Here is a 24,726-nt window from a genome sequence, read left to right as displayed (position 1 = left end):
GTGGTAGCACTAGTCTGTCACAAAGCTCCCCAGGAGCAAATGTGGGGAAGGCGCAGCACGCCGCCCCCGGGGAAGAGAAGGAGCCCTTGGCCTTGGGGTCGGGAAACCTCGGGAAGCAGGATAGACTGCTGTACACGAACAGCAGGCCAGTGGCAAGACAAGTGTCACCGGCTCCCTGTGCGCAGAGATGGAAGCCTGTCTGCTAAGGAGACATGAGGGGACGACTAGGGCAGGCGTGCGTGCTCCACTCTGAGGAAGGAGTTTGGGCGGAAGGCCGGCCGGTCCTGTGCCTCTGGTCCCAAGGAGAGAGCATCACCTTGGACACCTGTCCCAAGGGCAGACTGGTTTCCCCCATGTGCCATACCTGGAACTCGCAGAAACAACCCCATGGAGAAACGGGCAGTCAGATGACGTCTTCCACCAAGATGTGGCAGCGTTGTGTGTGGCAGGGGTGTGCCGGGGAAGGAGTGGAGACAGTCCCCCACAGTTCCCCATCCCAGTGCACGGGCCGTGTGCACAGATCCTGCGCCTCCTCTCTCCTGTAGTGAAGGCACCGGCCTAGACCCCGAATCTGCCTGAGCGCCTGAGCAAAAGACAAAGCCTTACCTAGGCCAGGAGATGGTAATAGGCATAGAGTGCCATGCTAGGCCACGCACGCTGCTGCAGGGTTGTGACTGTGTCTTCTTAGTTCGGCTTAGCAAGGTGAACCCGGTCGCGGACTTGGAGCCCGGGAAAGCAAGGCCTAAGAGGCACCAGCCCTCCCGCGGCTCTTCTTCCGTGCCGCTCCAGAGCCAATGACCAAAGCCTTGCTGGGGAAGCAGCAGCGAAGTGCGGTTTGCGCCAAGCTGAAAACCTCTGCGAGAGCATAGGAGTCGCTGGGAAAACAGAGTCGGTTCTGTGGTCTGCTTTTGTTGCTTGCCTTAGCCTAGTATTCCCAGCACGATGGGAGAAACCCGCATAGAGCGAAAGCCTCTTTACCGGGTCATCCCCTCTGGGAAAGCACAGCATTCTTTAGGAAATCAGAGTCGGGTCTGTGGGAGGCCGCCTGCTGCTTGCCGGAGCTAGTCTCCACAGCACGGTGTGATAAACCCGCATGGAGCGAAATCCTCTTGGCCTGGGCATCCCCTCTGCCTGAGAGAGAAGCGCGGTGGCGCCTGTGGAAAGAGCCTTAAGGGACACGTCTGTCACTGCAGAGTGTCGGAAGCCTGGCTGCTAAGGAGACACGAGGGGAAGATTAGGGCAGGGGAAAGGGCTCCACTCTGTGGAATGAGTCTGAGCAGAAAGCCTTTGGGCTCAAGGAGACAGCAGCTCCTTGGCCACCTGTCCGTGGTGGAGACATGGGCGTGCCACCAGGAACCTACCCTGAACTCGAGAAACAACTCCCAGAAAGAACTGGCCATCAGATGCCGTCGTTCACCAGGATGTGGAAGCTTGGAGGAGGCACGGGGTTTAAGGGGAAGGAGAGGGGACAGTCCCGCAAAGCTCCCTGTTCAGTGCACAGGGCAGTGTGCAGGGATCCTGTCACCTTCCTTTCCAGTGGGGAAAGCGCTGGCCTAGTCCGCGAGTCCTCCTGAGCGCCTGAGTAAAAGGCCAAGCGATGCCTACACCGAGAGATGGTAGTGTGCATAGAGTGCCAATCTAGGCTACGCACGCTACTGCACGGTGGTGGCTGTGTCTGCTTAGTTCGGCCTGGCAGGGTGAACCCAGGACGCGAACATGGAGCCCGGGAAAGCAAGGCCCAAGAGGCACCAGCTCTCCCGCAGCTCTTCTTCCCTGACGTGACTGAAGCCTTGCTGAGGAAGCAGCGGCGAAGTGCTGTTCGCGCCAAGCCAAAGACTCTGCGAAAGCACAGCATTTGCTGAGAAGTGTTTTGCGGGCTGCTGCTGCTTGCCTGAGCCCAGTCTCGCCGTGGGAGAAACGCGCATACAGCGAAAGCCTCTTTGACTCGGCATCTCCCCTGGGAAAGCACAGATTTCCTTGGGAAATCAGAGTTGGGTTTGGGGATGCTGCTGCTGCTTGCCTGAGCTAGTCTCCGCAGCACGGTGGAAGATACCCGCATGGAGCGAAATACTCTTTGCCCTAGCATCCCTTCTGCCTGAGAGAGAAGAGTGGTAGCACTCGTCTGTCACAGCGCTCCTCAGGAGCAAGTGTGGGGAACGAACAGCACGCCACCCCCAGGGAATAGAAGGAGCCCTTGGTCTTGGGGTCGAGAAACGCTCGGGAAGCCGAATGGCCTGCTGTGCACGAACAGCAGGCCAGTGGCAAGACAAGTGTCACCTGCTCTCTGTGCGGAGAGATGGAAGTCTGTCTGCTAAGGAGACATGAGGGGACGACTAGGGCAGAGGCGCGTGCTCCACTCTGAGGAAGGAGTCTGGGCAGAAGGCAGGCCTGTCCTGTGCCTCTGGTCCCAAGGAGACAGCATCTCCTTGGCCACCTGTCCCAAGGGCCGACGGGCTTGCCCCCAGGTGCCATACACGGAACTCGCAGAAAAAACCCCAAGGAGAAACGGGCAGTCAGATGCTGTCTTCCACCAAGATGTGGCAGCTATGTGGGTGGCAGGGGGTGTGCCGGGGAAGGAGTGGAGACATTCCCCCACATTTCCCGATCGCAGTGCATGGGCCCTGTGCACAGATCCTGTCGCCTCCTCCCTCCTGTATTGAAGTCACTGGCTTAGACGCCGAGTCTGCCTGAGCGCCTGAGCAAAAGACAAAGCCTTACCTAGGCCAGGAGAAGGTAATAGGCATAGAGTGCCATGCTAGGCCGCGCACGCTGCTGCAGGGTTGTGACTGTGTCTGCTTAGTTCGGCTTAGCAAGGTGAACCCCGGGCGCGAACTTGAAGCCCGGGAAAGCAAGGCCCAAGAGGCACCAGCTCTCTCGCGGCTCTTCTTCCCTGCCGAGACAGAGCCAATGACCAAAGCCTTGCTGAGGAAGTAGCAACGAAGTGCTGTTTGCGCCAAGCTGAAAACCTCTGCGAGAGCATAGGAGTCGCTGGGAAAACAGAGTCGGTTTTGTGGGCTGCTATTGTTGCTTGCCTTAGCCTAGTATTCCCAGCACGATGGGAGAAACCCGCATAGAGCGATAGCCTCTTTGCCAGGGCATCCCCTCTGGGAAAGCACAGCATTCTTTGGGATCAGAGTCAGGTCTGTGGGATGCTGCCTGCTGCTTGCGGGAGCTAGTATCCACAGCACGGTGTGATAAACCCACATGGAGCGAAATCCTCTTGGCCTGGGCATCCCCTCTGCCTGAGAGAGAAGCGCGGTGGCGCCTGTGGAAAGAGCCTTAAGGGACACGTCTGTCACTGCAGAGCGACGGAAGCCTGGCTGCTAAGGAGACACGACGGGAAAATTAGGGCAGGGGAAAGGGATCCACTCTGAGGAAGGAGTCTGGGCAAAAAGCCTTTGGGCTCAAGGAGACAGCAGCAGCTCCTTGTCCACCTGTCCGTGGTGGGGACATGGGCTTGCCACCACGCCCTACCCTGAACTCGAGAAACAACTCCCAGAAAGAACTGGCCATCAGATGCCGTCTCCTACCAGGATGTCGAAGCTTGCTGGCGGCACGGGGTTTAACGTGAAAGAGTGGGGATAGTAACCCAAAGCTCCCTATTCAGTGCAAAGAGCAGTGTGCAGGGATCCTGTCACATTCCTTTCCTGTGGGAAAAGCACTGGCCTAGTCTGCGAGTCCTTCTGAGCGCCAGAATAAAAGGCCAAGCGATGCCTACACGGGCGATGGTAGTGTGCATAGAGTGCCATCCTAGGCTACGCACGCTACTGCACGGTTGTGGCTTGTCTGCTTAGTTCGTACCGGCAGGGTGAACTCAGGACGCGAACATGGAGCCCGTGAAAGTGAGGCCCAAGAGGCACCAGCTCTCCCGCAGCTCTTCTTCCCTGACGCGACTGAAGCCGTGCGAGGAAGCAGCGGCGAAGTGCTGTTCGCTCCAAGCCAAAGCCTCTGCGAAAGCACAGCATTCGCTGAGAAGTGTTCTGGCGGCTGCTGCTGCTTGCCTGAGCCCAGTCTCGCGGTGGGAGAAACCCGCATACAGCGAAAGCCTCTTTGCCTGGGCATCTCCCCTGGGAAAGCACAGCTTTCCTTGGGAAATCAGAGTTGGGTTTGGGGATGCTGCTGCTGCTTGCCTGAGCTAGTCTCCGCAGCACGGTGGAAGATACCCGCATGGAGCGAAATACTCTTTGTCCTAGCATCCCTTCTGCCTGGGGGAGAAGAGTGGTAGCACTAGTCTGTCACAAAGCTCCCCAGGAGCAAATGTGGGGAAGGCGCAGCACGCCGCCCCCGGGGAAGAGAAGGAGCCCTTGGCCTTGGGGTCGGGAAACCTCGGGAAGCAGGATAGACTGCTGTACACGAACAGCAGGCCAGTGGCAAGACAAGTGTCACCGGCTCCCTGTGCGCAGAGATGGAAGCCTGTCTGCTAAGGAGACATGAGGGGACGACTAGGGCAGGCGTGCGTGCTCCACTCTGAGGAAGGAGTTTGGGCGGAAGGCCGGCCGGTCCTGTGCCTCTGGTCCCAAGGAGAGAGCATCACCTTGGACACCTGTCCCAAGGGCAGACTGGTTTCCCCCATGTGCCATACCTGGAACTCGCAGAAACAACCCCATGGAGAAACGGGCAGTCAGATGACGTCTTCCACCAAGATGTGGCAGCGTTGTGTGTGGCAGGGGTGTGCCGGGGAAGGAGTGGAGACAGTCCCCCACAGTTCCCCATCCCAGTGCACGGGCCGTGTGCACAGATCCTGCGCCTCCTCTCTCCTGTAGTGAAGGCACCGGCCTAGACCCCGAATCTGCCTGAGCGCCTGAGCAAAAGACAAAGCCTTACCTAGGCCAGGAGATGGTAATAGGCATAGAGTGCCATGCTAGGCCACGCACGCTGCTGCAGGGTTGTGACTGTGTCTTCTTAGTTCGGCTTAGCAAGGTGAACCCGGTCGCGGACTTGGAGCCCGGGAAAGCAAGGCCTAAGAGGCACCAGCCCTCCCGCGGCTCTTCTTCCGTGCCGCTCCAGAGCCAATGACCAAAGCCTTGCTGGGGAAGCAGCAGCGAAGTGCGGTTTGCGCCAAGCTGAAAACCTCTGCGAGAGCATAGGAGTCGCTGGGAAAACAGAGTCGGTTCTGTGGTCTGCTTTTGTTGCTTGCCTTAGCCTAGTATTCCCAGCACGATGGGAGAAACCCGCATAGAGCGAAAGCCTCTTTACCGGGTCATCCCCTCTGGGAAAGCACAGCATTCTTTAGGAAATCAGAGTCGGGTCTGTGGGAGGCCGCCTGCTGCTTGCCGGAGCTAGTCTCCACAGCACGGTGTGATAAACCCGCATGGAGCGAAATCCTCTTGGCCTGGGCATCCCCTCTGCCTGAGAGAGAAGCGCGGTGGCGCCTGTGGAAAGAGCCTTAAGGGACACGTCTGTCACTGCAGAGTGTCGGAAGCCTGGCTGCTAAGGAGACACGAGGGGAAGATTAGGGCAGGGGAAAGGGCTCCACTCTGAGGAATGAGTCTGAGCAGAAAGCCTTTGGGCTCAAGGAGACAGCAGCTCCTTGGCCACCTGTCCGTGGTGGAGACATGGGCGTGCCACCAGGAACCTACCCTGAACTCGAGAAACAACTCCCAGAAAGAACTGGCCATCAGATGCCGTCGTTCACCAGGATGTGGAAGCTTGGAGGAGGCACGGGGTTTAAGGGGAAGGAGAGGGGACAGTCCCGCAAAGCTCCCTGTTCAGTGCACAGGGCAGTGTGCAGGGATCCTGTCACCTTCCTTTCCAGTGGGGAAAGCGCTGGCCTAGTCCGCGAGTCCTCCTGAGCGCCTGAGTAAAAGGCCAAGCGATGCCTACACCGAGAGATGGTAGTGTGCATAGAGTGCCAATCTAGGCTTCGCACGCTACTGCACGGTGGTGGCTGTGTCTGCTTAGTTCGGCCTGGCAGGGTGAACCCAGGACACGAACATGGAGCCCGGGAAAGCAAGGCCCAAGAGGCACCAGCTCTCCCGCAGCTCTTCTTCCCTGACGCGACTGAAGCCTTGCTGAGGAAGCAGCGGCGAAGTGCTGTTCGCGCCAAGCCAAAGCCTCTGCGAAAGCACAGCATTTGCTGAGAAGTGTTTTGCGGGCTGCTGCTGCTTGCCTGAGCCCAGTCTCGCCGTGGGAGAAACGCGCATACAGCGAAAGCCTCTTTGACTCGGCATCTCCCCTGGGAAAGCACAGCTTTCCTTGGGAAATCAGAGTTGGGTTTGGGGATGCTGCTGCTGCTTGCCTGAGCTAGTCTCCGCAGCACGGTGGAAGATACCCGCATGGAGCGAAATACTCTTTGCCCTAGCATCCCTTCTGCCTGAGAGAGAAGAGTGGTAGCACTCGTCTGTCACAGCGCTCCTCAGGAGCAAGTGTGGGGAACGAACAGCACGCCACCGCCAGGGAATAGAAGGAGCCCTTGGTCTTGGGGTCGGGAAACGCTCGGGAAGCCGAATGGCCTGCTGTGCACGAACAGCAGGCCAGTGGCAAGACAAGTGTCACCTGCTCTCTGTGCGGAGAGATGGAAGCCTGTCTGCTAAGGAGACATGAGGGGACGACTAGGGCAGAGGCGCGTGCTCCACTCTGAGGAAGGAGTCTGGGCAGAAGGCAGGCCTGTCCTGTGCCTCTGGTCCCAAGGAGACAGCATCTCCTTGGCCACCTGTCCCAAGGGCCGACGGGCTTGCCCCCAGGTGCCATACCCGGAACACGCAGAAAAAACCCCATGGAGAAACGGGCAGTCAGATGCTGTCTTCCACCAAGATGTGGCAGCTATGTGGGTGGCAGGGGGTGTGCCGGGGAAGGAGTGGAGACATTCCCCCACATTTCCCGATCGCAGTGCATGGGCCCTGTGCACAGATCCTGTCGCCTCCTCCCTCCTGTATTGAAGTCACTGGCTTAGACGCCGAGTCTGCCTGAGCGCCTGAGCAAAAGACAAAGCCTTACCTAGGCCAGGAGAAGGTAATAGGCATAGAGTGCAATGCTAGGCCGCGCACGCTGCTGCAGGGTTGTGACTGTGTCTGCTTAGTTCGGCTTAGCAAGGTGAACCCCGGGCGCGAACTTGAAGCCCGGGAAAGCAAGGCCCAAGAGGCACCAGCTCTCTCGCGGCTCTTCTTCCCTGCCGAGACAGAGCCAATGACCAAAGCCTTGCTGAGGAAGCAGCAACGAAGTGCTGTTTGCGCCAAGCTGAAAACCTCTGCGAGAGCATAGGAGTCGCTGGGAAAACAGAGTCGGTTTTGTGGGCTGCTATTGTTGCTTGCCTTAGCCTAGTATTCCCAGCACGATGGGAGAAACCCGCATAGAGCGATAGCCTCTTTGCCAGGGCATCCCCTCTGGGAAAGCACAGCATTCTTTGGGATCAGAGTCAGGTCTGTGGGATGCTGCCTGCTGCTTGCGGGAGCTAGTATCCACAGCACGGTGTGATAAACCCACATGGAGCGAAATCCTCTTGGCCTGGGCATCCCCTCTGCCTGAGAGAGAAGCGCGGTGGCGCCTGTGGAAAGAGCCTTAAGGGACACGTCTGTCACTGCAGAGCGACGGAAGCCTGGCTGCTAAGGAGACACGACGGGAAAATTAGGGCAGGGGAAAGGGATCCACTCTGAGGAAGGAGTCTGGGCAAAAAGCCTTTGGGCTCAAGGAGACAGCAGCAGCTCCTTGTCCACCTGTCCGTGGTGGGGACATGGGCTTGCCACCACGCCCTACCCTGAACTCGAGAAACAACTCCCAGAAAGAACTGGCCATCAGATGCCGTCTCCTACCAGGATGTCGAAGCTTGCTGGCGGCACGGGGTTTAACGTGAAAGAGTGGGGATAGTAACCCAAAGCTCCCTATTCAGTGCAAAGAGCAGTGTGCAGGGATCCTGTCACATTCCTCTCCTGTGGGAAAAGCACTGGCCTAGTCTGCGAGTCCTACTGAGCGCCAGAATAAAAGGCCAAGCGATGCCTACACGGGCGATGGTAGTGTGCATAGAGTGCCATCCTAGGCTACGCACGCTACTGCACGGTTGTGGCTTGTCTGCTTAGTTCGTACCGGCAGGGTGAACTCAGGACGCGAACATGGAGCCCGTGAAAGTGAGGCCCAAGAGGCACCAGCTCTCCCGCAGCTCTTCTTCCCTGACGCGACTGAAGCCGTGCGAGGAAGCAGCGGCGAAGTGCTGTTCGCTCCAAGCCAAAGGCTCTGCGAAAGCACAGCATTCGCTGAGAAGTGTTCTGGCGGCTGCTGCTGCTTGCCTGAGCCCAGTCTCGCGGTGGGAGAAACCCGCATACAGCGAAAGCCTCTTTGCCTGGGCATCTCCCCTGGGAAAGCACAGCTTTCCTTGGGAAATCAGAGTTGGGTTTGGGGATGCTGCTGCTGCTTGCCTGAGCTAGTCTCCGCAGCACGGTGGAAGATACCCGCATGGAGCGAAATGCTCTTTGTCCTAGCATCCCTTCTGCCTGGGAGAGAAGAGTGGTAGCACTAGTCTGTCACAAAGCTCCCCAGGAGCAAATGTGGGGAAGGCGCAGCACGCCGCCCCCGGGGAAGAGAAGGAGCCCTTGGCCTTGGGGTCGGGAAACCTCGGGAAGCAGGATAGACTGCTGTACACGAACAGCAGGCCAGTGGCAAGACAAGTGTCACCGGCTCCCTGTGCGGAGAGATGGAAGCCTGTCTGCTAAGGAGACATGAGGGGACGACTAGGGCAGGCGTGCGTGCTCCGCTCTGAGGAAGGAGTTTGGGCAGAAGGCCGGCCGGTCCTGTGCCTCTGGTCCCAAGGAGAGAGCATCACCTTGGACACCTGTCCCAAGGGCAGACTGGTTTCCCCCATGTGCCATACCTGGAACTCGCAGAAACAACCCCATGGAGAAACGGGCAGTCAGATGACGTCTTCCACCAAGATGTGGCAGCGTTGTGGGTGGCAGGGGTGTGCCGGGGAAGGAGTGGAGACAGTCCCCCACAGTTCCCCATCCCAGTGCACGGGCCGTGTGCACAGATCCTGCGCCTCCTCTCTCCTGTAGTGAAGGCACCGGCCTAGACCCCGAATCTGCCTGAGCGCCTGAGCAAAAGACAAAGCCTTACCTAGGCCAGGAGATGGTAATAGGCATAGAGTGCCATGCTAGGCCACGCACGCTGCTGCAGGGTTGTGACTGTGTCTTCTTAGTTCGGCTTAGCAAGGTGAACCCGGTCGCGGACTTGGAGCCCGGGAAAGCAAGGCCTAAGAGGCACCAGCCCTCCCGCGGCTCTTCTTCCGTGCCGCTCCAGAGCCAATGACCAAAGCCTTGCTGGGGAAGCAGCAGCGAAGTGCGGTTTGCGCCAAGCTGAAAACCTCTGCGAGAGCATAGGAGTCGCTGGGAAAACAGAGTCGGTTCTGTGGTCTGCTTTTGTTGCTTGCCTTAGCCTAGTATTCCCAGCACGATGGGAGAAACCCGCATAGAGCGAAAGCCTCTTTACCGGGTCATCCCCTCTGGGAAAGCACAGCATTCTTTAGGAAATCAGAGTCGGGTCTGTGGGAGGCCGCCTGCTGCTTGCCGGAGCTAGTCTCCACAGCACGGTGTGATAAACCCGCATGGAGCGAAATCCTCTTGGCCTGGGCATCCCCTCTGCCTGAGAGAGAAGCGCGGTGGCGCCTGTGGAAAGAGCCTTAAGGGACACGTCTGTCACTGCAGAGTGTCGGAAGCCTGGCTGCTAAGGAGACACGAGGGGAAGATTAGGGCAGGGGAAAGGGCTCCACTCTGAGGAATGAGTCTGAGCAGAAAGCCTTTGGGCTCAAGGAGACAGCAGCTCCTTGGCCACCTGTCCGTGGTGGAGACATGGGCCGGCCACCAGGAACCTACCCTGAACTCGAGAAACAACTCCCAGAAAGAACTGGCCATCAGATGCCGTCGTTCACCAGGATGTGGAAGCTTGGAGGAGGCACGGGGTTTAAGGGGAAGGAGAGGGGACAGTCCCGCAAAGCTCCCTGTTCAGTGCACAGGGCAGTGTGCAGGGATCCTGTCACCTTCCTTTCCAGTGGGGAAAGCGCTGGCCTAGTCCGCGAGTCCTCCTGAGCGCCTGAGTAAAAGGCCAAGCGATGCCTACACCGAGAGATGGTAGTGTGCATAGAGTGCCAATCTAGGCTACGCACGCTACTGCACGGTGGTGGCTGTGTCTGCTTAGTTCGGCCTGGCAGGGTGAACCCAGGACGCGAACATGGAGCCCGGGAAAGCAAGGCCCAAGAGGCACCAGCTCTCCCGCAGCTCTTCTTCCCTGACGCGACTGAAGCCTTGCTGAGGAAGCAGCGGCGAAGTGCTGTTCGCGCCAAGCCAAAGCCTCTGCGAAAGCACAGCATTTGCTGAGAAGTGTTTTGCGGGCTGCTGCTGCTTGCCTGAGCCCAGTCTCGCCGTGGGAGAAACGCGCATACAGCGAAAGCCTCTTTGACTAGGCATCTCCCCTGGGAAAGCACAGCTTTCCTTGGGAAATCAGAGTTGGGTTTGGGGATGTTGCTGCTACTTGCCTGAGCTAGTCTCCGCAGCACGGTGGAAGATACCCGCATGGAGCGAAATACTCTTTGCCCTAGCATCCCTTCTGCCTGAGAGAGAAGAGTGGTAGCACTCGTCTGTCACAGCGCTCCTCAGGAGCAAGTGTGGGGAACGAACAGCACGCCACCCCCAGGGAATAGAAGGAGCCCTTGGTCTTGGGGTCGGGAAACGCTCGGGAAGCCGAATGGCCTGCTGTGCACGAACAGCAGGCCAGTGGCAAGACAAGTGTCACCTGCTCTCTGTGCGGAGAGATGGAAGCCTGTCTGCTAAGGAGACATGAGGGGACGACTAAGGCAGAGGCGCGTGCTCCACTCTGAGGAAGGAGTCTGGGCAGAAGGCAGGCCTGTCCTGTGCCTCTGGTCCCAAGGAGACAGCATCTCCTTGGCCACCTGTCCCAAGGGCCGACGGGCTTGCCCCCAGGTGCCATACCCGGAACTCGCAGAAAAAACCCCATGGAGAAACGGGCAGTCAGATGCTGTCTTCCACCAAGATGTGGCAGCTATGTGGGTGGCAGGGGGTGTGCCGGGGAAGGAGTGGAGACATTCCCCCACATTTCCCGATCGCAGTGCATGGGCCCTGTGCACAGACCCTGTCGCCTCCTCCCTCCTGTATTGAAGTCACTGGCTTAGACGCCGAGTCTGCCTGAGCGCCTGAGCAAAAGACAAAGCCTTACCTAGGCCAGGAGAAGGTAATAGGCATAGAGTGCCATGCTAGGCCGCGCACGCTGCTGCAGGGTTGTGACTGTGTCTGCTTAGTTCGGCTTAGCAAGGTGAACCCCGGGCGCGAACTTGAAGCCCGGGAAAGCAAGGCCCAAGAGGCACCAGCTCTCTCGCGGCTCTTCTTCCCTGCCGAGACAGAGCCAATGACCAAAGCCTTGCTGAGGAAGCAGCAACGAAGTGCTGTTTGCGCCAAGCTGAAAACCTCTGCGAGAGCATCGGAGTCGCTGGGAAAACAGAGTCGGTTTTGTGGGCTGCTATTGTTGCTTGCCTTAGCCTAGTATTCCCAGCACGATGGGAGAAACCCGCATAGAGCGATAGCCTCTTTGCCAGGGCATCCCCTCTGGGAAAGCACAGCATTCTTTGGGATCAGAGTCAGGTCTGTGGGATGCTGCCTGCTGCTTGCGGGAGCTAGTATCCACAGCACGGTGTGATAAACCCACATGGAGCGAAATCCTCTTGGCCTGGGCATCCCCTCTGCCTGAGAGAGAAGCGCGGTGGCGCCTGTGGAAAGAGCCTTAAGGGACACGTCTGTCACTGCAGAGCGACGGAAGCCTGGCTGCTAAGGAGACACGACGGGAAAATTAGGGCAGGGGAAAGGGATCCACTCTGAGGAAGGAGTCTGGGCAAAAAGCCTTTGGGCTCAAGGAGACAGCAGCAGCTCCTTGTCCACCTGTCCGTGGTGGGGACATGGGCTTGCCACCACGCCCTACCCTGAACTCGAGAAACAACTCCCAGAAAGAACTGGCCATCAGATGCCGTCTCCTACCAGGATGTCGAAGCTTGCTGGCGGCACGGGGTTTAACGTGAAAGAGTGGGGATAGTAACCCAAAGCTCCCTATTCAGTGCAAAGAGCAGTGTGCAGGGATCCTGTCACATTCCTTTCCTGTGGGAAAAGCACTGGCCTAGTCTGCGAGTCCTACTGAGCGCCAGAATAAAAGGCCAAGCGATGCCTACACGGGCGATGGTAGTGTGCATAGAGTGCCATCCTAGGCTACGCACGCTACTGCACGGTTGTGGCTTGTCTGCTTAGTTCGTACCGGCAGGGTGAACTCAGGACGCGAACATGGAGCCCGTGAAAGTGAGGCCCAAGAGGCACCAGCTCTCCCGCAGCTCTTCTTCCCTGACGCGACTGAAGCCGTGCGAGGAAGCAGCGGCGAAGTGCTGTTCGCTCCAAGCCAAAGCCTCTGCGAAAGCACAGCATTCGCTGAGAAGTGTTCTGGCGGCTGCTGCTGCTTGCCTGAGCCCAGTCTCGCGGTGGGAGAAACCCGCATACAGCGAAAGCCTCTTTGCCTGGGATCTCCCCTGGGAAAGCACAGCTTTCCTTGGGAAATCAGAGTTGGGTTTGGGGATGCTGCTGCTGCTTGCCTGAGCTAGTCTCCGCAGCATGGTGGAAGATACCCGCATGGAGCGAAATACTCTTTGTCCTAGCATCCCTTCTGCCTGGGAGAGAAGAGTGGTAGCACTAGTCTGTCACAAAGCTCCCCAGGAGCAAATGTGGGGAAGGCGCAGCACGCCGCCCCCGGGGAAGAGAAGGAGCCCTTGGCCTTGGGGTCGGGAAACCTCGGGAAGCAGGATAGACTGCTGTACACGAACAGCAGGCCAGTGGCAAGACAAGTGTCACCGGCTCCCTGTGCGGAGAGATGGAAGCCTGTCTGCTAAGGAGACATGAGTGGATGACTAGGGCAGGGGCGCGTGCTCCACTCTGATGAAGGAGTCTGGGCAGAAGGCAGGCCTGTCCGGTGCCTCTGGTCCCAAGGGGACATTATCTCATTGGCAACCTGTCCCAAGGGCAGACGGGCTTGCCCCCAGGTGCCATACCCGGAACTCGCAGAAACAACCCCATGGAGAAACGGGCAGTCAGATGACGTCTTCCACCAAGATGTGGCAGCGTTGTGGGTGGCAGGGGTGTGCCGGGGAAGGAGTGGAGACAGTCCCCCACAGTTCCCCATCCCAGTGCACGGGCCGTGTGCACAGATCCTGCGCCTCCTCTCTCCTGTAGTGAAGGCACCGGCCTAGACTCCGAATCTGCCTGAGCGCCTGAGCAAAAGACAAAGCCTTACCTAGGCCAGGAGATGGTAATAGGCATAGAGTGCCATGCTAGGCCACGCACGCTGCTGCAGGGTTGTGACTGTGTCTTCTTAGTTCGGCTTAGCAAGGTGAACCCGGTCGCGGACTTGGAGCCCGGGAAAGCAAGGCCTAAGAGGCACCAGCCCTCCCGCGGCTCTTCTTCCGTGCCGCTACAGAGCCAATGACCAAAGCCTTGCTGAGGAAGCAGCAGCGAAGTGCGGTTTGCGCTAAGCTGAAAACCTCTGCGAGAGCATAGGAGTCGCTGGAAAAACAGAGTCGGTTCTGTGGTCTGCTTTTGTTGCTTGCCTTAGCCTAGTATTCCCAGCACGATGGGAGAAACCCGCATAGAGCGAAAGACTCTTTACCGCGTCATCCCCTCTGGGAAAGCACAGCATTCTTTAGGAAATCAGAGTCGGGTCTGTGGGAGGCCGCCTGCTGCTTGCCGGAGCTAGTCTCCACAGCACGTTTTGATAAACCCGCATGGAGCGAAATCCTCTTGGCCTGGGCATCCCTTCTGCCTGAGAAAGAAGCGCGGTGGCGCCTGTGTAAAGAGCCTTAAAGGACACGTCTGTCACTGCAGAGCGACGGAAGCCTGGCTGCTAAGGAGACACGAGGGGAAGATTAGGGCAGGGGAAAGGGCTCCACTCTGAGGAATGAGTCTGAGCAGAAAGCCTTTGGGCTCAAGGAGACAGCAGCTCCTTGGCCACCTGTCAGTGGTGGAGACATGGTCCGGCCACCAGGAACCTACCCTGAACTCGAGAAACAACTCCCAGAAAGAACTGGCCATCAGATGCCGTCTTTCACCAGGATGTGGAAGCTTGGCGGAGGCACGGGGTTTAAGGGGAAGGAGAGGGGACAGTCCCGCAAAGCTCCCTGTTCAGTGCACAGGGCAGTGTGCAGGGATCCTGTCACCTTCCTTTCCAGTGGGGAAAGCGCTGGCCTAGTCCGCGAGTCCTCCTGAGCGCCTGAGTAAAAGGCCAAGCGATGCCTACACCGAGAGATGGTAGTGTGCATAGAGTGCCAATCTAGGCTACGCAGGCTACTGCACGGTGGTGGCTGTGTCTGCTTAGTTCGGCCTGGCAGGGTGAACCCAGGACGCGAACATGGAGCCCGGGAAAGCAAGGCCCAAGAGGCACCAGCTCTCCCGCAGCTCTTCTTCCCTGACGCGACTGAAGCCTTGCTGAGGAAGCAGCGGCGAAGTGCTGTTCGCGCCAAGCCAAAGCCTCTGCGAAAGCACAGCATTTGCTGAGAAGTGTTTTGCGGGCTGCTGCTGCTTGCCTGAGCCCAGTCTCGCCGTGGGAGAAACGCGCATACAGCGAAAGCCTCTTTGACTCGGCATCTCCCCTGGGAAAGCACAGCTTTCCTTGGGAAATCAGAGTTGGGTTTGGGGATGCTGCTGCTGCTTGCCTGAGCTAGTCTCCGCAGCACGGTGGAAGATACCCGCATGGAGCGAAATACTCTTTGCCCTAGCATCCCTTCTGCCTGAGAGAGAAGAGTGGTAGCACTCGTCTGTCACAGCGCTCCTCAGGAGCAAGTGTGGGGAACGAACAGCACGCCACCCCCAGGGAATAGAAGGAGCCCTTGGTCTTGGGGTCGGGAAACGCTCGGGAAGCCGAATGGCCTGCTGTGCACGAACAGCAGGCCAGTGGCAAGACAAGTGTCACCTGCTCTCTGTGCGGAGAGATGGAAGCCTGTCTGCTAAGGAGACATGAGGGGACGACTAGGGCAGAGGGGCGTGCTCCACTCTGAGGAAGGAGTCTGGGCAGAAGGCAGGCCTGTCCTGTGCCTCTGGTCCCAAGGAGACAGCATCTCCTTGGCCACCTGTCCCAAGGGCCGACGGGCTTGCCCCCAGGTGCCATACCCGGAACTCGCAGAAAAAACCCCATGGAGAAACGGGCAGTCAGATGCTGTCTTCCACCAAGATGTGGCAGCTATGTGGGTGGCAGGGGGTGTGCCGGGGAAGGAGTGGAGACATTCCCCCACATTTCCCGATCGCAGTGCATGGGCCCTGTGCACAGATCCTGTCGCCTCCTCCCTCCTGTATTGAAGTCACTGGCTTAGACGCCGAGTCTGCCTGAGCGCCTGAGCAAAAGACAAAGCCTTACCTAGGCCAGGAGAAGGTAATAGGCATAGAGTGCCATGCTAGGCCGCGCACGCTGCTGCAGGGTTGTGACTGTGTCTGCTTAGTTCGGCTTAGCAAGGTGAACCCCGGGCGCGAACTTGAAGCCCGGGAAAGCAAGGCCCAAGAGGCACCAGCACTCTCGCGGCTCTTCTTCCCTGCCGAGACAGAGCCAATGACCAAAGCCTTGCTGAGGAAGCAGCAACGAAGTGCTGTTTGCGCCAAGCTGAAAACCTCTGCGAGAGCATAGGAGTCGCTGGGAAAACAGAGTCGGTTTTGTGGGCTGCTATTGTTGCTTGCCTTAGCCTAGTATTCCCAGCACGATGGGAGAAACCCGCATAGAGCGATAGCCTCTTTGCCAGGGCATCCCCTCTGGGAAAGCACAGCATTCTTTGGGATCAGAGTCAGGTCTGTGGGATGCTGCCTGCTGCTTGCGGGAGCTAGTATCCACAGCACGGTGTGATAAACCCACATGGAGCGAAATCCTCTTGGCCTGGGCATCCCCTCTGCCTGAGAGAGAAGCGCGGTGGCGCCTGTGGAAAGAGCCTTAAGGGACACGTCTGTCACTGCAGAGCGACGGAAGCCTGGCTGCTAAGGAGACACGACGGGAAAATTACGGCAGGGGAAAGGGATCCACTCTGAGGAAGGAGTCTGGGCAAAAAGCCTTTGGGCTCAAGGAGACAGCAGCAGCTCCTTGTCCACCTGTCCGTGGTGGGGACATGGGCTTGCCACCACGCCCTACCCTGAACTCGAGAAACAACTCCCAGAAAGAACTGGCCATCAGATGCCGTCTCCTACCAGGATGTCGAAGCTTGCTGGCGGCACGGGGTTTAACGTGAAAGAGTGGGGATAGTAACCCAAAGCTCCCTATTCAGTGCAAAGAGCAGTGTGCAGGGATCCTGTCACATTCCTTTCCTGTGGGAAAAGCACTGGCCTGGTCTGCGAGTCCTACTGAGCGCCAGAATAAAAGGCCAAGCGATGCCTACACGGGCGATGGTAGTGTGCATAGAGTGCCATCCTAGGCTACGCACGCTACTGCACGGTTGTGGCTTGTCTGCTTAGTTCGTACCGGCAGGGTGAACTCAGGACGCGAACATGGAGCCCGTGAAAGTGAGGCCCAAGAGGCACCAGCTCTCCCGCAGCTCTTCTTCCCTGACGCGACTGAAGCCGTGCGAGGAAGCAGCGGCGAAGTGCTGTTCGCTCCAAGCCAAAGCCTCTGCGAAAGCACAGCATTCGCTGAGAAGTGTTCTGGCGGCTGCTGCTGCTTGCCTGAGCCCAGTCTCGCGGTGGGAGAAACCCGCATACAGCGAAAGCCTCTTTGCCTGGGATCTCCCCTGGGAAAGCACAGCTTTCCTTGGGAAATCAGAGTTGGGTTTGGGGATGCTGCTGCTGCTTGCCTGAGCTAGTCTCCGCAGCACGGTGGAAGATACCCGCATGGAGCGAAATACTCTTTGTCCTAGCATCCCTTCTGCCTGGGAGAGAAGAGTGGTAGCACTAGTCTGTCACAAAGCTCCCCAGGAGCAAATGTGGGGAAGGCGCAGCACGCCGCCCCCGGGGAAGAGAATGAGCCCTTGGCCTTGGGGTCGGGAAACCTCGGGAAGCAGGATAGACTGCTGTACACGAACAGCAGGCCAGTGGCAAGACAAGTGTCACCGGCTCCCTGTGCGGAGAGATGGAAGCCTGTCTGCTAAGGAGACATGAGTGGATGACTAGGGCAGGGGCGCGTGCTCCACTCTGATGAAGGAGTCTGGGCAGAAGGCAGGCCTGTCCGGTGCCTCTGGTCCCAAGGGGACATTATCTCATTGGCAACCTGTCCCAAGGGCAGACGGGCTTGCCCCCAGGTGCCATACCCGGAACTCGCAGAAACAACCCCATGGAGAAACGGGCAGTCAGATGACGTCTTCCACCAAGATGTGGCAGCGTTGTGGGTGGCAGGGGTGTGCCGGGGAAGGAGTGGAGACAGTCCCCCACAGTTCCCCATCCCAGTGCACGGGCCGTGTGCACAGATCCTGCGCCTCCTCTCTCCTGTAGTGAAGGCACCGGCCTAGACTCCGAATCTGCCTGAGCGCCTGAGCAAAAGACAAAGCCTTACCTAGGCCAGGAGATGGTAATAGGCATAGAGTGCCATGCTAGGCCACGCACGCTGCTGCAGGGTTGTGACTGTGTCTTCTTAGTTCGGCTTAGCAAGGTGAACCCGGTCGCGGACTTGGAGCCCGGGAAAGCAAGGCCTAAGAGGCACCAGCCCTCCCGCGGCTCTTCTTCCGTGCCGCTACAGAGCCAATGACCAAAGCCTTGCTGAGGAAGCAGCAGCGAAGTGCGGTTTGCGCTAAGCTGAAAACCTCTGCGAGAGCATAGGAGTCGCTGGAAAAACAGAGTCGGTTCTGTGGTCTGCTTTTGTTGCTTGCCTTAGCCTAGTATTCCCAGCACGATGGGAGAAACCCGCATAGAGCGAAAGACTCTTTACCGCGTCATCCCCTCTGGGAAAGCACAGCATTCTTTAGGAAATCAGAGTCGGGTCTGTGGGAGGCCGCCTGCTGCTTGCCGGAGCTAGTCTCCACAGCACGTTTTGATAAACCCGCATGGAGCGAAATCCTCTTGGCCTGGGCATCCCCTCTGCCTGAGAAAGAAGCGCGGTGGCGCCTGTGGAAAGAGCCTTAAAGGACACGTCTGTCACTGCAGAGCGACGGAAGCCTGGCTGCTAAGGAGACACGAGGGGAAGATTAGGGCAGGGGAAAGGGCTCCACTCTGAGGAATGAGTCTGAGCAGAAAGCCTTTGGGCTCAAGGAGACAGCAGCTCCTTGGCCACCTGTCAGTGGTGGAGACATGGTCCGGCCACCAGGAACCTACCCTGAACTCGAGAAACAACTCCCAGAAAGAACTGGCCATCAGATGCCGTCTTTCACCAGGATGTGGAAGCTTGGCGGAGGCACGGGGTTTAAGGGGAAGGAGAGGGGACAGTCCCGCAAAGCTCCCTGTTCAGTGCACAGGGCAGTGTGCAGGGATCCTGTCACCTTCCTTTCCAGTGGGGAAAGCGCTGGCCTAGTCCGCGAGTCCTCCTGAGCGCCTGAGTAAAAGGCCAAGCGATGCCTACACCGAGAGATGGTAGTGTGCATAGAGTGCCAATCTAGGCTACGCAGGCTACTGCACGGTGGTGGCTGTGTCTGCTTAGTTCGGCCTGGCAGGGTGAACCCAGGACGCGAACATGGAGCCCGGGAAAGCAAGGCCCAAGAGGCACCAGCTCTCCCGCAGCTCTTCTTCCCTGACGCGACTGAAGCCTTGCTGAGGAAGCAGCGGCGAAGTGCTGTTCGCGCCAAGCCAAAGCCTCTGCGAAAGCACAGCATTTGCTGAGAAGTGTTTTGCGGGCTGCTGCTGCTTGCCTGAGCCCAGTCTCGCCGTGGGAGAAACGCGCATACAGCGAAAGCCTCTTTGACTCGGCATCTCCCCTGGGAAAGCACAGCTTTCCTTGGGAAATCAGAGTTGGGTTTGGGGATGCTGCTGCTGCTTGCCTGAGCTAGTCTCCGCAGCACGGTGGAAGATACCCGCATGGAGCGAAATACTCTTTGCCCTAGCATCCCTTCTGCCTGAGAGAGAAGAGTGGTAGCACTCGTCTGTCACAGCGCTCCTCAGGAGCAAGTGTGGGGAACGAACAGCACGCCACCCCCAGGGAATAGAAGGAGCCCTTGGTCTTGGGGTCGGGAAACGCTCGGGAAGCCGAATGGCCTGCTGTGCACGAACAGCAGGCCAGTGGCAAGACAAGTGTCACCTGCTCTCTGTGCGGAGAGATGGAAGCCTGTCTGCTAAGGAGACATGAGGGGACGACTAGGGCAGAGGGGCGTGCTCCACTCTGAGGAAGGAGTCTGGGCAGAAGGCAGGCCTGTCCTGTGCCTCTGGTCCCAAGGAGACAGCATCTCCTTGGCCACCTGTCCCAAGGGCCGACGGGCTTGCCCCCAGGTGCCATACCCGGAACTCGCAGAAAAAACCCCATGGAGAAACGGGCAGTCAGATGCTGTCTTCCACCAAGATGTGGCAGCTATGTGGGTGGCAGGGGGTGTGCCGGGGAAGGAGTGGAGACATTCCCCCACATTTCCCGATCGCAGTGCATGGGCCCTGTGCACAGATCCTGTCGCCTCCTCCCTCCTGTATTGAAGTCACTGGCTTAGACGCCGAGTCTGCCTGAGCGCCTGAGCAAAAGACAAAGCCTTACCTAGGCCAGGAGAAGGTAATAGGCATAGAGTGCCATGCTAGGCCGCGCACGCTGCTGCAGGGTTGTGACTGTGTCTGCTTAGTTCGGCTTAGCAAGGTGAACCCCGGGCGCGAACTTGAAGCCCGGGAAAGCAAGGCCCAAGAGGCACCAGCACTCTCGCGGCTCTTCTTCCCTGCCGAGACAGAGCCAATGACCAAAGCCTTGCTGAGGAAGCAGCAACGAAGTGCTGTTTGCGCCAAGCTGAAAACCTCTGCGAGAGCATAGGAGTCGCTGGGAAAACAGAGTCGGTTTTGTGGGCTGCTATTGTTGCTTGCCTTAGCCTAGTATTCCCAGCACGATGGGAGAAACCCGCATAGAGCGATAGCCTCTTTGCCAGGGCATCCCCTCTGGGAAAGCACAGCATTCTTTGGGATCAGAGTCAGGTCTGTGGGATGCTGCCTGCTGCTTGCGGGAGCTAGTATCCACAGCACGGTGTGATAAACCCACATGGAGCGAAATCCTCTTGGCCTGGGCATCCCCTCTGCCTGAGAGAGAAGCGCGGTGGCGCCTGTGGAAAGAGCCTTAAGGGACACGTCTGTCACTGCAGAGCGACGGAAGCCTGGCTGCTAAGGAGACACGACGGGAAAATTACGGCAGGGGAAAGGGATCCACTCTGAGGAAGGAGTCTGGGCAAAAAGCCTTTGGGCTCAAGGAGACAGCAGCAGCTCCTTGTCCACCTGTCCGTGGTGGGGACATGGGCTTGCCACCACGCCCTACCCTGAACTCGAGAAACAACTCCCAGAAAGAACTGGCCATCAGATGCCGTCTCCTACCAGGATGTCGAAGCTTGCTGGCGGCACGGGGTTTAACGTGAAAGAGTGGGGATAGTAACCCAAAGCTCCCTATTCAGTGCAAAGAGCAGTGTGCAGGGATCCTGTCACATTCCTTTCCTGTGGGAAAAGCACTGGCCTGGTCTGCGAGTCCTACTGAGCGCCAGAATAAAAGGCCAAGCGATGCCTACACGGGCGATGGTAGTGTGCATAGAGTGCCATCCTAGGCTACGCACGCTACTGCACGGTTGTGGCTTGTCTGCTTAGTTCGTACCGGCAGGGTGAACTCAGGACGCGAACATGGAGCCCGTGAAAGTGAGGCCCAAGAGGCACCAGCTCTCCCGCAGCTCTTCTTCCCTGACGCGACTGAAGCCGTGCGAGGAAGCAGCGGCGAAGTGCTGTTCGCTCCAAGCCAAAGCCTCTGCGAAAGCACAGCATTCGCTGAGAAGTGTTCTGGCGGCTGCTGCTGCTTGCCTGAGCCCAGTCTCGCGGTGGGAGAAACCCGCATACAGCGAAAGCCTCGTTGCCTGGGATCTCCCCTGGGAAAGCACAGCTTTCCTTGGGAAATCAGAGTTGGGTTTGGGGATGCTGCTGCTGCTTGCCTGAGCTAGTCTCCGCAGCACGGTGGAAGATACCCGCATGGAGCGAAATACTCTTTGTCCTAGCATCCCTTCTGCCTGGGAGAGAAGAGTGGTAGCACTAGTCTGTCACAAAGCTCCCCAGGAGCAAATGTGGGGAAGGCGCAGCACGCCGCCCCCGGGGAAGAGAAGGAGCCCTTGGCCTTGGGGTCGGGAAACCTCGGGAAGCAGGATAGACTGCTGTACACGAACAGCAGGCCAGTGGCAAGACAAGTGTCACCGGCTCCCTGTGCGGAGAGATGGAAGCCTGTCTGCTAAGGAGACATGAGTGGATGACTAGGGCAGGGGCGCGTGCTCCACTCTGATGAAGGAGTCTGGGCAGAAGGCAGGCCTGTCCGGTGCCTCTGGTCCCAAGGGGACATTATCTCATTGGCAACCTGTCCCAAGGGCAGACGGGCTTGCCCCCAGGTGCCATACCCGGAACTCGCAGAAACAACCCCATGGAGAAACAGGCAGTCAGATGACGTCTTCCACCAAGATGTGGCAGCGTTGTGGGTGGCAGGGGTGTGCCGGGGAAGGAGTGGAGACAGTCCCCCACAGTTCCCCATCCCAGTGCATGGGCCGTGTGCACAGATCCTGCGCCTCCTCTCTCCTGTAGTGAAGGCACCGGCCTAGACCCCGAATCTGCCTGAGCGCCTGAGCAAAAGACAAAGCCTTACCTAGGCCAGGAGATGGTAATAGGCATAGAGTGCCATGCTAGGCCACGCACGCTGCTGCAGGGTTGTGACTGTGTCTTCTTAGTTCGGCTTAGCAAGGTGAACCCGGTCGCGGACTTGGAGCCCGGGAAAGCAAGGCCTAAGAGGCACCAGCCCTCCCGCGGCTCTTCTTCCGTGCCGCTACAGAGCCAATGACCAAAGCCTTGCTGAGGAAGCAGCAGCGAAGTGCGGTTTGCGCTAAGCTGAAAACCTCTGCGAGAGCATAGGAGTCGCTGGGAAAACAGAGTCGGTTCTGTGGTCTGCTTTTGTTGCTTGCCTTAGCCTAGTATTCCCAGCACGATGGGAGAAACCCGCATAGAGCGAAAGCCTCTTTACCGGGATATCCCCTCTGGGAAAGCACAGCATTCTTTAGGAAATCAGAGTCGGGTCTGTGGGAGGCCGCCTGCTGCTTGCCGGAGCTAGTCTCCACAGCACGTTTTGATAAACCCGCATGGAGCGAAATCCTCTTGGCCTGGGCATCCCCTCTGCCTGAGAAAGAAGCGCGGTGGCGCCTGTGGAAAGAGCCTTAAGGGACACGTCTGTCGCTGCAGAGCGACGGAAGCCTAGCTGCTAAGGAGACACGAGGGGAAGATTAGGGCAGGGGAAAGGGCTCCACTCTGAGGAATGAGTCTGATCAGAAAGCCTTTGGGCTCAAGGAGACAGCAGCTCCTTGGCCACCTGTCCGTGGTGGAGACATGGGCCGGCCACCAGGAACCTACCCTGAACTCGAGAAACAACTCCCAGAAAGAACTGGCCATCAGATGCCGTCTTTCACCAGGATGTGGAAGCTTGGCGGAGGCACGGGGTTTAAGGGGAAGGAGAGGGGACAGTCCCGCAAAGCTCCCTGTTCAGTGCACAGGGCAGTGTGCAGGGATCCTGTCACCTTCCTTTCCAGTGGGGAAAGCGCTGGCCTAGTCCGCGAGTCCTCCTGAGCGCCTGAGTAAAAGGCCAAGCGATGCCTACACCGAGAGATGGTAGTGTGCATAGAGTGCCAATCTAGGCTACGCACGCTACTGCACGGTGGTGGCTGTGTCTGCTTAGTTCGGCCTGGCAGGGTGAACCCAGGACGCGAACATGGAGCCCGGGAAAGCAAGGCCCAAGAGGCACCAGCTCTCCCGCAGCTCTTCTTCCCTGACGCGACTGAAGCCTTGCTGAGGAAGCAGCGGCGAAGTGCTGTTCGCGCCAAGCCAAAGCCTCTGCGAAAGCACAGCATTTGCTGAGAAGTGTTTTGCGGGCTGCTGCTGCTTGCCTGAGCCCAGTCTCGCCGTGGGAGAAACGCGCATACAGCAAAAGCCTCTTTGACTCGGCATCTCCCCTGGGAAAGCACAGCTTTCCTTGGGAAATCAGAGTTGGGTTTGGGGATGCTGCTGCTGCTTGCCTGAGCTAGTCTCCGCAGCACGGTGGAAGATACCCGCATGGAGCGACATACTCTTTGCCCTAGCATCCCTTCTGCCTGAGAGAGAAGAGTGGTAGCACTCGTCTGTCACAGCGCTCCTCAGGAGCAAGTGTGGGGAACGAACAGCACGCCACCCCCAGGGAATAGAAGGAGCCCTTGGTCTTGGGGTCGGGAAACGCTCGGAAAGCCGAATGGCCTGCTGTGCCAGTGGCAAGACAAGTGTCACCTGCTCTCTGTGCGGAGAGATGGAAGCCTGTCTGCTAAGGAGACATGAGGGGACGACTAGGGCAGAGGGGCGTGCTCCACTCTGAGGAAGGAGTCTGGGCAGAAGGCAGGCCTGTCCTGTGCCTCTGGTCCCAAGGAGACAGCATCTCCTTGGCCACCTGTCCCAAGGGCCGACGGGCTTGCCCCCAGGTGCCATACCCGGAACTCGCAGAAAAAACCCCATGGAGAAACGGGCAGTCAGATGCTGTCTTCCACCAAGATGTGGCAGCTATGTGGGTGGCAGGGGGTGTGCCGGGGAAGGTGTGGAGACATTCCCCCACATTTCCCGATCGCAGTGCATGGGCCCTGTGCACAGATCCTGTCGCCTCCTCCCTCCTGTATTGAAGTCACTGGCTTAGACGCCGAGTCTGCCTGAGCGCCTGAGCAAAAGACAAAGCCTTACCTAGGCCAGGAGAAGGTAATAGGCATAGAGTGCCATGCTAGGCCGCGCACGCTGCTGCAGGGTTGTGACTGTGTCTGCTTAGTTCGGCTTAGCAAGGTGAACCCCGGGCGCGAACTTGAAGCCCGGGAAAGCAAGGCCCAAGAGGCACCAGCTCTCTCGCGGCTCTTCTTCCCTGCCGAGACAGAGCCAATGACCAAAGCCTTGCTGAGGAAGCAGCAACGAAGTGCTGTTTGCGCCAAGCTGAAAACCTCTGCGAGAGCATAGGAGTCGCTGGGAAAACAGAGTCGGTTTTGTGGGCTGCTATTGTTGCTTGCCTTAGCCTAGTATTCCCAGCACGATGGGAGAAACCCGCATAGAGCGATAGCCTCTTTGCCAGGGCATCCCCTCTGGGAAAGCACAGCATTCTTTGGGATCAGAGTCAGGTCTGTGGGATGCTGCCTGCTGCTTGCGGGAGCTAGTATCCACAGCACGGTGTGATAAACCCACATGGAGCGAAATCCTCTTGGCCTGGGCATCCCCTCTGCCTGAGAGAGAAGCGCGGTGGCGCCTGTGGAAAGAGCCTTAAGGGACACGTCTGTCACTGCAGAGCGACGGAAGCCTGGCTGCTAAGGAGACACGACGGGAAAATTAGGGCAGGGGAAAGGGCTCCACTCTGAGGAAGGAGTCAATGCAGAAAGCCTTTGGGCTCAAGGAGAGAGCAGCTCCTTGGCCACCTGTCCGTGATGGAGACATGGGCTAGCCACCACGCGCCTACCCTGAACTCTAGAAACAACTCCCAGAAAGAACTGGCCATCAGATGCCGTATTCCACCAGGATGTGGAAGCTTGGAGGAGGCACGGGGTTTAATGGGAAGGAGAGGGGGAGTCCCGCAAAACTCCCTATTCAGTGCACAGGGCAGTGTGCAGGGATCCTGTCACCGTCCTTTCAGGAG

This window comes from Mustela lutreola, chromosome 17, assembly GCF_030435805.1.
Source record: "Mustela lutreola isolate mMusLut2 chromosome 17, mMusLut2.pri, whole genome shotgun sequence".
Lineage (NCBI taxonomy): Eukaryota > Metazoa > Chordata > Mammalia > Carnivora > Mustelidae > Mustela > Mustela lutreola.
This window is presented reverse-complemented; position numbering follows the sequence as displayed.